Raw genomic sequence first — 11928 nt, forward strand, 5'->3', positions numbered from 1 at the left:
TGGTATTTTCCGTAGGTTACCTTCATAAGGAGGTTATAACCCTGCAACAAATCACTTCTCCCATCTTTCCTGTTATTCTTGGCTTCCCTTGGCTCTCCCAACATAATCCTTCAATAGACTGGGAGAGAAAAGAAATTCTAAAATGGGGAGATTCTTGTCTCAGAAAGTGTATTCCTCCAATCAAACCAGTAGGTCTGATTAATGTACCTACTATGGAACCTTTAACCACCCAGATACCCAAACAATATTTAGATATAAAAGCTGTCTTTGAAACACGAGAGGCAGAACAATTACCTCCTCACTGTGCATACGACTGCGCCATCGACTTGTTACCTGGCACTATGCCCCCTAGAGGCACTGTATATCCCCTTTCTATGGCTGAAAATAAAGTATTAGAAGAATACATTACAGAAAATCTAAGAAAAGGGTTTATTACTAAATCTTCATCTCCAGCTGGCACTGTTTTTTTCTTTGTTTCCAAAAAGGAGGGAGATTTAAGACCCTGTATTGATAATAGGGGATTAAATAAAATAACTATACGGAAGGCTTATCCTATACCATTAGTTACTGAACTCTTCGAAGGTTGAAAGGAGCAACTGTCTTTGGAGCAACTGTCTTTTCTAAATTGGACTTGCGGGGAGCATACAATTTAATCAGGATTAAGAAAGGGCATGAATGGAAGACTGCCTTTAATACTCGCTATGGTACCTACGAGTACCGGGTTATGCTCTTCGGGTTATGTAACGCCCCTGCAGTCTTCCAAGACTTCATTAATGATGTTTTAAGAGATTATTTACAGATGTTTGTAATAGTCTATTTAGATGATATATTGATCTACTCTAAAACATGAATGAACACCATAAACACGTCAGGTTGGTTCTTTCTAAGTTATTAAAAAAACGGACTCTACTGTAAGCTGGAGAAATGCTTGTTTCACAAAGACGAAGTGCATTTCCTAGGTTACATAACATCAGGAACTGGTTTTCAAATGGAACCAAAAAAGCTGGAAGCTATTCAACAATGGCCCTTGCCCATTGGACTTAAAGCCATCCAACGCTTCCTGGGGTTTGCAAATTATTACCAGAAATTTATTAAGGGGTTTTCCTCTATAACCGCCCCTATGACTGCCATGACAAAAAAAGGAAGGAATCATATGGAGTGGGGTCTAGAGGCTAAGAGAGCTTTCGAGAGGTTACAAGAAGCTTTTTCTTCAGCCCCAGTATTAAGACATCCTTCTGGTCCTTTTCTACTTGAGGTAGATGCATCAGAAACAGGTATAGGAGCTGTACTATCTCAAAGACCTTCGGATGATCAACCTCTACATCCCTGTGGATTTTTTTTCCAAGAAGTTAACGGAAACGGAAAACAGATATGATATCGGGGATAAGGAATTGTTGGCTATTGTTTCTAAAATTGTTGGCGTCACTTGCTAGAAGGGTCACCCGTCCCTATTACCATTCTTACTGACCATAAGAACCTTTCTTATTTCGAGAGAAGCAAAAAAAATGTCCGACAGGCAAATCCGGTGGTCCTTATTTTTAACTTGTTTCAATTACATTGTAACATATAGACCTGGGCCTGTCAGTACATATAGCAGCACAAAGATGTTCTAAAATTTGAAATTGTGACACATGCTGGTGTGTGTCCACACGAACCACTCCTTGTGTTTAGCTTACCCAGAAATCTAGTATGTTCCAATATAGGAAAGGTTGGACTATTTTTATTCTGCACTCTACCAGTTGAGAAGGAGAAGGCTTGATGTAACTCTACGTGCTGTATGAAGACTTTGTGACCATAGACAACATTATGTATTTTCTTCACTACTGTGTGCAACTAAAGTGATGTTTCTACTTCTCTATAACTATTTCTGAAAGGGTGAACAAATAAATGTATGTATCTAAATTATGTAGATTTACATAATTTGACTGAGGCCTGTGTTATTATTTTTAAGGAACATAGTAAAGGGGTTAAACATGGGGAAATTGTAATCATTTAGTCTTAAATAGCCAAGTTAAAAATCATCTCAGGTTCATCAGCAGTAAATATTTATTTTTTCTCTACTGGACGTTTTTGGCCTGCAGTTTGCAAATTTCTGTTTAGTTACTAGATCTTTAATATTGTTTATATGTTAGCACTGGGATTAGGTTGCCATAAGCACAGGCTGTTCTCACTCAGTAGTGTTTGCTGAATTCCTATGGTGCATCCCCCTTTGATGTACAGGGAATACACACTGGTTAATTAGCATTAGCATTCTAACAAGTGATGTGCTTTTTTTTATTTATTTTTTTAGTTTTGTCGCCTATTAACCCCGTTTCGAGCATCCAAGATGCTTTTGCACAGAAAGCAGACTCTGAGAATGTACATAGAATTACCAGAGATTCTTACGTACAACAGGCAAATGGAAAAAAAAATATATAGTCGACCCTAGACGTGTTTTCAGTCTGAGCAAAATGAGACCACCTGATCAACTGGCAGTTCAACTCAGAATATGTCTGGGTTTCTCCATGAATAATTAATTCAATGCATGCTCTCATCAAAGTCTAGTATGAACTCAAATGCCACATGATTCATGTCTAACTTTATTCATCTAAAACGTGATTTTGAGCGCATACAGAATTTTTTTTTTTTTTAAGTTAGTTAACTTCCTGCGTAGCTCCCATCTGTACTGGATCTGGACTTGGGGTTCTGTTTTGCTGTATGGGTTTGTTCCCTGACTCCTCATTTCTGGGAACACCAGGGAAGTGTCCGTGATCAGTGTCAGCCCACAAACCGACGTGCTAGTATTGCCTATGGGCTAATCTCAAGACACTGAACCCATGGCAGAACACGTCAGAAAGGCTTTGTGTATGAGCAGCCATTAGTAGGGTACTGGAGACGTTGTCGGTCGGCAAACATGCCCCTTGTGACCTACCCACTCCTCAGTCTTACATGCATGATTTCAGGTGTATGGTAATATGTTACTGTATTAGGAGGGGCGGTTACTGTATTCATGAATGCTAGTTTCATATAATGTAATCTCACACAGTGTGCCAGAAAAAAATACAGGTATGAGGGAAAAATAATGAAAACTCATGGGATAAAAATAAGGTACAGATGCTCAAAAACAGACTGCTTGAATGCATTGGCTGTCTAAATTTCATTAGCATGTAATGGCCAATATATTAATTTATAATTAGAATAATACTGTACAGCTCAGCAAATAGATGTGGCCTCCCCTGCTAATTAATCAGCAATAAATACACATTTCTGGCAGTTAAAGCTATTGAATTCAGTAATTGGAGCACTTTTGGAAATACATTTGTGAATGATTCTTGAAGTATTCTGATCTTCATTTTGTTTATCGAGTGTGGGTGGAGGAAAAGTGTTCTTTTTTTATTTTTTATTAAAAGCTAAAATGTTTTCGAGATTTTGCTACTCTGTGAGATTTATTCATTATACTCCAAACTGTAGAGAAATGAAATGCAAATGGTAAAATGTAATCATCAAATCAGCAGATTTAGAAAAATAAATATTCAACCCAGTTGTAGCTGGCACAGTTTTGTTAGTTTAGCCTAAATGTTGCCATTTGCATTAGAGTTTAGTGAATAGACCCCCTAGACGCATGTGTCTTGTAAATCAGGTGATATTTGACTATTGTGTAATACCTTTCAGGTGTTCTTTTGTTAAAGCGACAGTGTCACGCAAAACTTACCTTTCTCCTATTGTTTCCTCTTCTCTTCCTCTCTAAGAATCTGTTCCTATTTTCTTTATTTCTGATCAAGTTTTCTTTAAAACTCAACTTTGTCAGATGTATTTTTCCGTGTCAAAGAACGCACTCATCCTTCTCCTTGACACAGGAAATGGGGTTGACATTAACTCCTCTTTTGGTCAAAGCTGGGCGAGCGTAGGAAAAAATGCATAGTCTCCACTTTGTCTCTACTTTGTCTAATGTTTTAAAGAAAATTTGATCAGAAATAAAGAAAAGAAGAAAAGATTCTGAGAGAGGAAGAGAAGAGGAAACAATAGGAGAAAGGTAAGTTTGGTATGGCACTGTAGCTTTAACAACTTTGTGATTGACACCATTCAGGGTACAGTGCTTCCACTTACACAATTTGTGACAGTCACTATACCCTGTACCGTTACCATTACAAGCGCAGCTACAAAGCCTGTCTCTCCACCAGTGAAAAATCGAAATATTATTTATATATATTTTTACTTTATTTTTAAATGCTCTTCTTTTTTTTTCTCTGTTGGTCACTGCTCACTTCGCTTGGTCTTGATTCAACTACATTTCGAGTTCAGGAATTCTACCGACAAAATTTGGAGGAATGCCAGGCTTTTAAAGATACTCCCTGCTGCAAGCATGAGGCCACACTTAGCACAAACTTGAACCAATAATATGGTTATATAAACTATATTTATATAATGGTTGACCCCCTGAATCTCTTTTAATGCAGGACCAGTTATTGTTGGTTTGCTGTTCCCGCCCTTACCAGTTTCTTACTCCACACCCCTTTGTGATCACAGTTTCTCTGAGCACTCTAAGTCAGATAACCAGACACAGAGGCAGCAGAAAGACAAACAGAATTGAGCAGTGGAACAGTAATTTAAAAAGACAGCAAGTGTGAACCCATATGGCCACAGAAAAGATTAGGCTTCCTGGCCAGACGTGTCTCTTTCCTGTCCAATAGTCCTTTTCTATTCAATGCAATTTACTCCCTCCAGAAGGTGATGGCCCTTTATGATACAAACAGTTCCTTCAGTCAGAATAACATTATGTCATTATGTGTAGCTGTGTGCTTTGTGCAGAATCAAGAATAAGACATTCAGACAGAGATATATTTCAAATGTTTATTTTCACATTCTTTATTATTATATTATCATGCAGCAATATGCAGGCAGCAACTTTAACAGTGCTACAATTCTCATCAATTATCAATATCTGACTGACCCAGAGGAAGGCGAATAAAACCCCCGGTGAATTATGAATCACAGGGGGGAAAAAAATTCCTTCCTGACTCCATTAATGGCAATCGGTTTTATACCCTGGATCAGCCACTCAGTGTGTGTAACTGCATACTGCTGGTTATATTATGCTTGTGCTCAAATACCATGGGTACAGTAAATACATACCAGTATTTGGGATACAATACAATGAAAAAGAGGTCTCTGCTCACAAAGCTTACAATATAAATGAAAACAAATAATTACGCACAAAAACTACACTCTAAAATAAATAATGCAATTTATACAAAGGGTGTTCGTGATCATAGAACTTACTCCCTGATATTTGTTGCAAGACTTACACTAACTAGGTTGCCAACCGAGAAGCACATCTTTGCTCATAATATGAAGAATATGATACAGAGAAAGGGGGTTCTGCTCACAAAGCTTACATTCTAATATGAATGGAACAGTACAGAGAAAATGGGCCCCTGCTCACAGAGCATATAGACTAAAATGAATGAGACAATACAAAGAAAGGGGGTTCCTTCTCACAGAGCTTATACTCTTATATTAACGGGACAGGAAAGAGAAAGGGGGTTCTGCTCACAAAGCTTACAATTTAACATGAATGGGACAATACAGAGAAAGAGGGTCCCTGCTCACAGAGCTTACACTCTAATATTAATAAGACAGTACAAAGTAAGGGGGTTGGTGCTCACAGAGCTAACACTCTAATATGAATAGGACAGTATAAAGAAAGGGGGTTCCTGCTCACAGAGCTTACAATGTAACATGAATGGGACAATACAGAGAAAGGGGGTCCCTGCTCACAGATCTTACATTCTAATATGAATAGAACAGTACAAAGAAAGGGGGTTCCTGCTCAAAAAGCTTACAATTTAACATAAACGGGACAATACAGAGAAAAGTGGTCCCTGCTTACGGAGTTTATAGACTAATATGAATGAGACGTTACAGAGAAAGGGGGTTCCTGCTCACAGAGCTTACACTCTAATATGAATGGAACATTACAGAGAAAGGGGGATCCTGCTAAAAGAGCTCACACCCTAATATGAATAGGACAATACAGAGAAAGAGGGTCCCTGCTCACAGAGCTTACACTCTAATATGAATAGGACAGTATAAAGAAAGGGGGTTCCTGCTCACCGAGCTTACATTCTAATATGAATAGGACAGTACAAAGTAAGGGGGTTGGTGCTCACAGAGCTTACACTCAATATGAATGGGACGTTATAGAGAAAGGGGCTTCTGCTTACAAAGCTTACAATGTAACATGAATTGGACAATACAGAGAAAAGGGTCCCTGCTCACAGAGCTTACATTCTAATATGAATAGAACAGTACAAAGAAAGGGGGTTCCTGCTCAAAAAGCTTGCAATTTAACATAAACGGGACAATACAGAGAAAAGTGGTCCCTGCTTACGGAGTTTATAGACTAATATGAATGGGACATTACAAAGAAAGGGGGTTCCTGCTAACAGAGCTTGCATTCTAATATGAATGAGACGTTACAGAGAAAGGGGGTTCCTGCTCACAGAGCTTACACTCTAATATGAATGGAACATTACAGATAAAAAGGGTTTCTGCTAGAAGAGCTTACACTCTAATATTAATAAGACAGTACAAAGTAAGGGGGTTGGTGCTCACAGAGCTTACACTCTAATATGAATAGGACAGTACAAAGAAAGGAGGTTCCTGCTCACAGAGCTTACAATTTAACATGGATGGGACAATACAGAGAAATGGGTCCCTGCTCACAGAGCTTACACTCTAATATGAATAGGACAGTACAAAGTAAGGGGGTTGGTGCTCACAGAGCTTACACTCTAATATGAATAGGACAGTACAAACAAGCGGGGATCCTGCTCACAGAGTTTACAATATGAATGGGACGTTACAGAGAAAGGGGCTTCTGCTTACAAAGCTTACAATTTAACATGAATTGGACAATACAGAGAAAGAGGGTCCCTGCACACAGAGCTTACACTCTAATATGATTGGGACAATGCAGAGTAAGGGGATTCCTGCTCACAGAGCTTACACTCTAATATGAATAGGACAGTACAAACAAGCGGGGATCCTGCTCACAGAGTTTACAATATGAATGGGACGTTACAGAGAAAGGGGCTTCTGCTTACAAAGCTTACAATTTAACATGAATTGGACAATACAGAGAAAGAGGGTCACTGCTCACAGAGCTTACACTCTAATATTAATAAGACAGTACAAAGTAAGGGGGTTGGTGCTCACAGAGCTTACACTCTAATATGAATAGGACAGTACAAAGAAATGGCGTTCCTGCTCACAGAGCTTACAATTTAACATGGATGGGACAATACAGAGAAAGGGGGTCCCTGCTCACAGAGCTTACACTCTAATATTAATAATACAGTACAAAGTAAGGGGGTTGGTGCTCACAGAGCATACACTCTAATATGAATCGAACAGTATAAAGAAAGGGGGTTCCTGCTCACAGATCTTACAATGTAACATGAATGGGACAATACAGAGAGAGGGTTCCCTGCTCACAGAGCTTACATTCTAATATGAATAGAACAGTACAAAGAAAGGGGGTTCCTGCTCAAAAAGCTTACAATTTAACATAAACGGATCAATACAGAGAAAAGTGGTCCCTGCTTACGGAGTTTATAGACTAATATGAATGGGACAATACAAAGAAAGGGGGTTCCTGCTAACAGAGCTTGTATTCTAATATGAATGAGACGTTACAGAGAAAGGGGGTTCCTGCTCACAGAGCATACAATTTAATATGAATGGGACAATACAGAGAAATGCGTCCCTGCTCACAGAGCTTACATTCTAATATGAATATGACAGTACAAAGTAAGGGGGTTGGTGCTCACAGAGCTTACACTCTAATATGAATAGGACAGTACAAACAAGCGGGGATCCTGCTCACAGAGTTTACAATATGAATGGGACGTTACAGAGAAGGGGGCTTCTGCTTACAAAGCTTACAATTTAACATGAATTGGACAATACAGAGAAAGAGGGTCCCTGCTCACAGAGCTTACACTCTAATATTAATAAGACAGTACAAAGTAAGGGGGTTGGTGCTCACAGAGCATACACTCTAATATGAATAGGACAGTATAAAGAAAGGGGGTTCCTGCTCACAGAGCTTACACTCTAATATGAATGGGACTTTAAAGAGAAAGGGGGTTCTGCTCTCAAAGCTTACAATATAACATTAATGGGACAATATAGAGAAAGAGGTTCCCTGCTCACGGAGCTTACACTCTAATATGAATGGAGTATTACAGAGAAAAGGGGTTCCTGCTAAAAGAGCTTACACTCTAATATTAATAAGACAGTACAAAGTAAGGGGGTTGTTGCTCACAGAGCTTACACTCTAATATGAATAGGACAGTACAAAAAAAGGGGGTTCCTGCTCACAGAGCTTACAATTTAACATGAATTGGACAAAACAGAGAAAGGGGGTTCCTGCTCACAGAGCATACAATTTAACATGAATGGGACAATACAGAGAAATGGGTCCCTGCTCACAGAGCTTACATTCTAATATGAATAGGACAGTACAAAGTAAGGGGGTTGGTGCTCACAGAGCTTACACTCTAATATGAATAGGACAGTACAAAGAAGCGGGGATCCTGCTCACAGAGTTTACAATATGAATGGGACGTTACAGGGAAAGGGGCTTCTGCTTACAAAGCTTACAATTAAACATGAATTGGACAATACAGAGAAAGAGGGTCCCTGCTCACAGAGCTTACACTCTAATATGAATAGGACAGTACAAAGAAAGGGGGTTCCTACTCACAGAGCTAACAATATAAATGGGACGTTACAGAGAAAGGGGGTTCTGTTTAAAAAAGCTTACCATTTAACATGAATTGGACAGTAAAGAGAAAGGGGGTTCTGCTTACAAAGCTTACAATTTAACATTAATGGGACAATACAGAGAAAGGGGGATCCTGCTCACAGAGCTTACATTCTAATATGAATATGACAGTACAAAGAAAGGGGGTCCCTGCTCAGAGAGTTTATATTCTAATATGAATGAGACGTTACAGAGAAAGGGGGTTCCTGCTCACAGAGCATACAATTTAACATGAATGGGACAATACAGAGAAATGTGTCCCTGCTCACAGAGCTTACATTCTAATATGAATAGGACAGTACAAACAAGCGGGGATCCTGCTCACAGAGTTTACAATATGAATGGGACGTTACAGAGAAAGGGGCTTCTGCTTACAAAGCTTACAATTTAACATGAATTGGACAATACAGAGAAAGAGGGTCCCTGCACACAGAGCTTACACTCTAATATGAATGGAACATTACAGAGAAAAGGGGTTCCTGCTGAAAGAGCTTACACTCTAATATTAATAAGACAGTACAAAGTAAGGGGGTTGGTGCTCACAGAGCTTACACTCTAATATGAATAGGACAATACAAAGAAAGGGTGTTCCTGATAACAGAGCTTGTATTCTAATATGAATGAGACATTACAGAGGAAGGGGGTTCCTGCTCACAGAGCTTACACTCTAATATGAATGGAACATTACAGAGAAAAGGGGTTCCTGCTGAAAGAGCTTACACTCTAATATTAATAAGACAGTACAAAGTAAGGGGGTTGGTGCTCACAGAGCTTACACTCTAATATGAATAGGACAATACAAAGAAAGGGTGTTCCTGCTAACAGAGCTTGTATTCTAATATGAATGAGACGTTACAGAGAAAGGGGGTTCCTGCTCACAGAGCTTACACTCTAATATGAATGGAACATTACAGGGAAAAGGGTTTCCTGCTAAAAGAGCTTACACTCTAATATTAATAAGACAGTACAAAGTAAGGGGGTTGGGGCTCACATAGCTTACACTCTAATATGAATAGGAAAGTGCAAAGAAAGGGGGTTCCTGCTCACAGAGCTTACAATTTAACATGAATTGGACAATACAGAGAAAGGGGGTCCCTGCTCACAGAGCTTATATTCTAATATGAATGAGACGTTACAGAGAAAGGGGGTTCCTGCTCACAGAGCATACAATTTAACATGAATGGGACAATACAGAGAAATGGGTCCCTGCTCACAGAGCTTACATTCTAATATGAATAGGACAGTACAAAGTAAGGGGGTTGTTGCTCACAGAGCTTACACTCTAATATGAATAGGACAGTACAAAGAAGCGGGGATCCTGCTCACAGAGTTTACAATATGAATGGGACGTTACAGAGAAAGGGGCTTCTGCTTACAAAGCTTACAATTTAACATGAATTGGACAATACAGAGAAAGAGGGTCCCTGCTCACAGAGCTTACACTCTAATATCAATAAGACAGTACAAAGTAAGGGGGTTGGTGCTCACAGAGCTTACACTCTAATATGAATAGGACAGTACAAAGAAATGGCGTTCCTGCTCACAGAGCTTACAATTTAACATGAATTGGACAATACAGAGAAAGGGGGTCCCTGCTCACAGAGTTTATATTCTAATATGAATGAGACGTTACAGAGAAAGGGGGTTCCTGCTCACAGAGCATACAATTTAATATGAATGGGACAATACAGAGAAATGGGTCCCTGCTCACAGAGCTTACATTCTAATATGAATAGGACAGTACAAAGTAAGGGGGTTGGTGCTCACAGAGCTTACACTCTAATATGAATAGGACAGTACAAACAAGCGGGGATCCTGCTCACAGAGTTTACAATATGAATGGGACGTTACAGAGAAAGGGGCTTCTGCTTACAAAGCTTACAATTTAACATGAATTGGACAATACAGAGAAAGAGGGTCCCTGCTCACAGAGCTTACACTCTAATATTAATAAGACAGTACAAAGTAAGGGGGTTGGTGCTCACAGAGCTTACACTCTAATATTAATAATACAGTACAAAGTAAGGGGGTTGGTGCTCACAGAGCATACACTCTAATATCAATCGAACAGTATAAAGAAAGGGGGTTCCTGCTCACAGATCTTACAATGTAACATGAATGGGACAATACAGAGAAAGGGGTCCCTGCTCACAGAGCTTACATTCTAATATGAATAGAACAGTACAAAGAAAGGGGGTTCCTGCTCAAAAAGCTTACAATTTAACATAAACGGGACAATACAGAGAAAAGTGGTCCCTGCTTACGGAGTTTATAGACTAATATGAATGGGAAAATACAAAGTAAGGGGGTTCCTGCTAACAGAGCTTGTATTCTAATATGAAAGAGACGTTACAGAGAAAGGGGGTTCCTGCTCACAGAGCTTACACTCTAATATGAATGGAACATTACAGAGAAAAGGGGTTCCTGCTAGAAGAGCTTACACTCTAATATTAATAAGACAGTACAAAGTAAGGGGGTTGGTGCTCACAGAGCTTACACTCTAATATGAATAGGACAGTACAAACAAGCGGGGATCCTGCTCACAGAGTTTACAATATGAATGGGACGTTACAGAGAAAGGGGCTTCTGCTTACAAAGCTTTCAATTTAACATGAATTGGACAATACAGAGAAAGAGGGTCCCTGCTCACAGAGCTTACACTCTAATATTAATAAGACAGTATAAAGAAAGGGGGTTCCTGCTCAAAAAGCTTACAATTTAACATAAACGGGACAATACAGAGAAAAGTGGTCCCTGCTTACGGAGTTTATAGACTAATATGAATGGGACAATACAAAAAAAGGGGGTTACTGCTAACAGAGCTTGTATTCTAATATGAATGAGACGTCACAGAGAAAGGGGTTTCCTGCTCACAGAGCTTACACTCTAATATGAATAGGACAGTATAAAGAAAGGGGGTTCCTGCTCACAGAGCTTACAATGTAACATGAATGGGACAATACAGAGAAAGGGGTCCCTGCTCACAGAGCTTACATTCTAATATGAATAGAACAGTACAAAGAAAGGGGGTTCCTGCTCAAAAAGCTTACAATTTAACATAAACGGGACAATACAGAGAAAAGTGGTCCCTGCTTACGGAGTTTATAGACTAATATGAA

This window comes from Pelobates fuscus, chromosome 1, assembly GCF_036172605.1.
Source record: "Pelobates fuscus isolate aPelFus1 chromosome 1, aPelFus1.pri, whole genome shotgun sequence".
NCBI lineage: Eukaryota > Metazoa > Chordata > Amphibia > Anura > Pelobatidae > Pelobates > Pelobates fuscus.